Raw genomic sequence first — 6,000 nt, forward strand, 5'->3', positions numbered from 1 at the left:
CCCCATCCTTGGACCACAAAAAGAAGAAAAGAAAAAAAATGTGGCTTGCTTTTGTGTTCATGGATGAACACGTGAAAGGGAAAGGGGGAAAAAAAATCCCTTGAAACTGCACTAATACTACTTTCAAATCTGCTTTTCCTCTGTCTTATCTGTAAAACAATGAATCTGTTTATAACATTCAGTTATGTTACTAACTTTCTTAAAATGAATTTCAAAGAATGTTAATTTGAGAATCACTAGAATAATTTCAGCATTTATAAAAGCATACAAACCACAATTTAAGATTAGCCCCACTAGTTTCTAATTAGTTTACAATGCAACTGCACAATTCCTATCTATCTATAAAAATTATTAGGAATTGTCATTCCAAAATCAAACAAACAAAAAAACAACCCTGAACCAAATTAAAAAAAAAAAACTTTCCTCAATCCTCCTAGGAAATTCTCTACCTGTGAACACATCCCTAAGTAAATCCTGTCTGAAGCATGCCTTCCTGGTATATATAGCTATGTCTCAGCACTATTTCGGAGAACACACTGTTCTTCCACACAAAGGTTTTTCTAGACTCCTGACACTTTCTCAACAAATTCTCTTGTAGACCAATTCTCTTGAAGACCCTCTAAGTGTCTGCATATTAAATCCCAGTGTGAATTCATATCTCTCAAACTCAAAACTAACCCTCCTTTCAAACATGATATGCTGATTTATTTCATATCACATAGCACTATAATCAATGGTACTTTTCTAAATCCTCTGAATAAGTCCACAAAATTACAGATAGCTAGCCCAACACTGAGGCCTAGCATTTTTACTTTTAAACTTTGGTACTCCTGAACATTGATGTGAAGAAGTACCTTGTGATTCCAAAGGAATCTGTTCTGTCTTAGCCTCTTGATCTTTTTAGTGTCTAGATCAGAAAAGTTTAGGGGTTTGTTTGTTTTCTGAACCTGCAATTTCAATCATGTAAGCCACTCCCAGTGAATAACTTTTTGTTTTTAGTCTTCAATTAAATCTTCCACAATGTCCCAAAATTAAGGAATTCAGTGTGTTACATTTAGTTATCCCATAAACTCTTTGCAAAATTGTAAATTCTATAAAATTGTTATTATTTTATCATCTTTATCTTGTGGCAAGGTAACATTTCATTACATTTAGCTATGGCAATTTGTTAACCATTCCCCAAATTATATGCATGTCGCTGACCTTTTTTCTAGTTATATCCATATCTATGTATGTTTATATATATATATATACATACATACACACATATATACACATATATACATATATATACACGCACACACACACAACACATATATATATAACATATATATACACACACATATATATATTCACTTTGCTACCTATCCCACCTCTGGATATAAGTAATTTGCAGAGATGCAAAAGAAAACTTATTATGAAGGAAAGCAATGTATAAAGTCAACCATGAAATTAGAAAGACCCATAGAAGATAAACTGAAGGCAGTAGAATTTTGGTGATCATCTTTAACTCCAAAGAAGACATCAGAACATGCACCTCTCTACCCTTCTTTGCAGAGGTCAGGGACTATTGGCATGAAGTACTGACTATATTGATGGGTATTTTGTTAGTTTTTCAGTACTACTTTTGTTTCTCTTTTTCTCCATCTTCTTTATTTTCTGCTATCCAAAATAGCTTTCTGTTTAGAAGAAAATATGAAATAGATTCATAAATGAAGGTGATGTGAAAATAAAAAATGTCAACAAACAACATTCTTTCAAAAGAATCCTCATTTTGAAAGTTTTTTGAAGAGGATATCAGAGAAAATCTCCATTCCTTTTCATGCCATAAACAGAGCCATCTCCCTCTTAGCAAGTGTGATTATTTCAGTCATTAATCATCAAGCATTAGTTCTATTTGTGGTACATCAGTTTTCCTGATAAGGAAGCTTTCAAAGGGAAAAGAAAATACAAATTTAAATTTTCTGAGGACAAGGGAGGTAAAAGGGCTAAGTGAGCAGTGTGAATACTCCTTGGTCTCCTGAATGCCTTGGTTCTCAACTATATTAGGGAGCAGTTACTAACATGTGAATAATAAGCCTCAGGTTAAGACAATAATCAGGAATTCACATCTTGAAGGAAAAGAGGGTGGCAAGGTTCCAGAGATATATAAAAGGACTGGGATAAGGCAGACTCAGTGATTCCCTGTGTGTGCTGTAAGCAGAGGAAAAGGCAGAGATCTGAAGTTGAAGAAAACAACTCAGAAGAAACAAAGGTAAGTTTCCCAATGAGATATATTATTTGATTGTCAGAGATGTAAGCACTGGGCCCTGAGCCATTGAGTGAATAGAGGTAAAGAGGCATGCTCCCTTGTGGTGAATTAAAAAAAAAAACACTTGGGAATTAGTAATCTGAAGCCAGCAAAGGGGAAGAAGGGATAGAATGCATGTTGATGGGTTAGGCAATAACAACACAGGCCAAATGGAGAAATAAATTTGGCTAAGCCAAAAGTAGGGGTAGGAGGCAGGGAGGATTAATAACTTTCCCCAGCTAATTATTCCAAATTCCTGCCTTTATGAATTTTGCAAATGCTCCTAAAGGCACCAACTCCTTTATGACAGAAGTCACTAATGGTAAAAAAAAAAATTTCAAAGGTTTCATCTCACACCCAAATATTGGCAAAGATGAGAAGAGATGGAAATAGATATTGCTGAAGGGTCTGGGAAGAGACAGATACACTAAAGTACTACTGGTAGAGCTGTGAGTTAGGCCATTCATGCTAGACAGCAATTTGTAATTATCCTCAAAAATGGGTGTTAATTGTCCAGACTCCATACATTTGACCCAGAGATCTCACATATCCTAAGGAGGTTACAGAAAGAAAAAGTAGTGCTATGTATGCAAAAAAAAATCATCACAACTATTTTTCTTGGTAGCAAAAAATTTCTAACAAAGTGGGTGCCTGTAGATTGGAGAGTGCATAATAAACTGTTGTAACTGAATAGTATGGAACAGTATTTGTTATATCAGAGGAACAGGGAAGGCATAAGCTCTGATGCAGACTAAAACAGAACCAGGAAAATCAGTATAAACAGATTATAACCATATACATGCAAAGGATGAAACAAAGTTGTAATTATAATTACTAACCTGAGCCCCAAAGAAATGTTAAGAAAATGGATCTCCAACATACAATATATGTGTTGTTTGGCTTAGGAGAATGGCTGTTTTGGTTGTTCACTCATTTTCATAAGTGAAGGTCTGATGGGGAAGGAGTAGAGAATTTCCCCAAATGACTGAGGTGTGAAAGTTAAAAGCATTTTAAAAAAAAAGGTTAAAGATATTGAAGGGGGGGGGAAGAGTGAAGAAAGATGGCAGGAGGGAGAAAAAGTTATTTATATCATAACTGAACTTATCAACAGGTGTTGGGGTGAGACATCAGCAAATTTCATCTAAATAAAATTTTGAGTCTCATTGAGAATAGTGTTTCACTGGAGTTTTCTTAGCTGGTCAAGAGGTTTAAGAGATCAGAGAGGAATCAAAATGCTTACCTATTTCTCACCTCAGTTTCCCTAACTGCATAATGTGAAAATTTTGTTTTCTCTTCACACACTCTCTGTACTGGGGGGAAAAAAACTAAATGAAATGATAAGGTTGATGAATCAGAAGTGGCCAAGTAAAAAGGGCACTTCTGTCTCAAGACCAGGTCACTGAATTTTCCCCTTCACTTTCCTCAGAAACATGGCGTCTTGCCCGGAGCTGATTCAAGACCTCCAGGGAGAGCTCATCTGCTCCATTTGCAGGGAGTACTTCAAAGACCCAATTTCAATTGAGTGTGGTCATAGTTTTTGCCATAGTTGCCTCCTCGAGAGATGGCAGAAAGCCACGACACCTCTCTCCTGTCCAGAGTGCAATAGTGTCCCTCAGCGGAGGGATTTCCAAACTAATGTTTATCTTGGGAGACTGGCAACCATTGCAAAACAACTAAGACCTCGTTGTTTGCAATACCCTGAAGGATATGGCATGTGTGAGGTACATCAGAAAGTGCAGAAGCTGTTCTGTGAGGATGACCAGAGTCTCATCTGTGTGTCCTGTTCTCAATTGCAGGAGCATGAAGCTCACAAGCTCTATTGCGTAGATGAGGCTGCTGAGAACTTCAGGGTGAGTAATGGATCCATCACTCCATCTACATGTTCATTTTGAATGTTTGCTATAGCCTGCAAATATAATCCTAGAAAAACATGTGGCGTTTTCATGTGCCTATAGATTTACATATTTGCATATTATTGGGTACTCTAAATGCTTTTGGTGGATTGAAATGTGCTGTGTTCTTTGGCTTCAGCCTGAGCCTTTCCTTATGGACTGAGATCAACAGAAATTTTCCCTTAATGTTCAAGAACTTACTCTAGTTTTGATTGAAATGTCTCATGGTTTTATATTCTAGAAGAACCTCTGTTCTTTTTATAGAATTGATTCTGGAAATTTGAGATTGTCAGGGCCATCTTCACCTGATGCAACAATTAGTATCACATTCATGTCCTCATCTACTATGGAGAGGGCCAAGAAAGTTCAGCAACATTTGTTCTGTGTTTGACACTGGAAAGTTACCTCCTTCTGCAGGAGGATAGGGAAAAAAAGAGACTACTGTTATATCTCAGAATTATGCTCTCTGAAAGACAGTGACATTGAAATCACTTGCCCACATAGACTGTAGTCTTCTAGTTTTAATTTGTACCTGTAGCTTCAAAACTTAAGAGCATTACTGTCTCATTATTAATTGATCTCAGCCATTCACATGTGTATGGGTTTGGATACTTAGAATTGAAAGCTCTCAGGGATACAAGCATTAATGTTTTTTTTTCTTTTTTCATTTATTATTATAGAGGAAGCTCCAAGAAACCACGATTCATTTGTGGAGGAAAACTGGGAAAGTTGTTGAGTGGAGGGCTAATGAGAAGATGAAATTTGCACAGGTAGAAGTATCTGTATTTTGATCCTTTAGCATTTGAGTTGCATTGTCTGTTGTCATTCCCCGAAAGTATGCTTTTGAGAGAGGTAGTGAATATATTGGTCCCCACAAATTAAGACACTGTTTTTCCCAAAAGGCACATAGCTGGTAAGTGGCACAAGATACATTCGTAGCCAGATCCTCAGGTTTCAAATCAATCGTGCTTTGCATTATAGCAGGCAAAGAACACCATTGGAAGGAATGTGGTGGTTTCAAGCAGGAGAAGGCAAGAATGATTTTGGAGCATTAAGTGTAGTGCAGTGGGGATAGTACCGAGAGGGTACTTCTGTTCATGACTAGCCTCAGCCACAGGATGAACAAGATCAGAACCTAATTGGAAACTAAAAAGGCTATCATTCACCTATTGCCATTTAGCATCATGTCATTTCCTGTATTCATCAGTCTCATCTCTTTCTTTTAAGAGGAAATAGAAATTCAAAGGAAGAATATTTTGTCCGAATTCCAGAAGATAGAACAATTCCTAACTGAAGAAAAGGATAAGTATCTCTCATATGTGGAAACACAGGGAAGGGCCAATTTGGATGGCCTACAGAACAGAATAAGTAGACTTTCCAACCAGAGTCAAGAATTAAGGAAGAGAATCACAGAGTTAGAGGAGGAGTACAAGAAACCAGATTTGGATTTGCTCCAGGTAAAGCCACAGAAAATAAAATGAACAAACATATAAGCTAAAGTCACGAGATGACAAGATGAGCAATATATTTCTTAAACAGAAAGTAAAATGGTTTATTCCATTACAGCTCTGGACTTTTCCCAGTCCTTCACAATATCTAGGGTAAACTAGTCTCAGAGTAAGAAGCTCAACTCTGTAGCCATATGAAAAAATACTCTAACTCTTTATTGATTGAAGAAATGCCAATTAAAACAATTCTGAGATAGTATCTCATGCCTATTAGATTTGCTAATAGTATAGGAAAAGTAAATGACAAATGTTGGAGGAGATATGGGAAAAATGAGACATTAAGGCACTGTTGGTGGAGTTATGAACTGAT

This window comes from Phascolarctos cinereus, unplaced genomic scaffold (assembly GCF_003287225.1).
Source record: "Phascolarctos cinereus isolate Bilbo 61053 unplaced genomic scaffold, phaCin_HiC Scaffold_726;HRSCAF=1367, whole genome shotgun sequence".
NCBI classification, from domain to species: Eukaryota; Metazoa; Chordata; class Mammalia; order Diprotodontia; family Phascolarctidae; genus Phascolarctos; species Phascolarctos cinereus.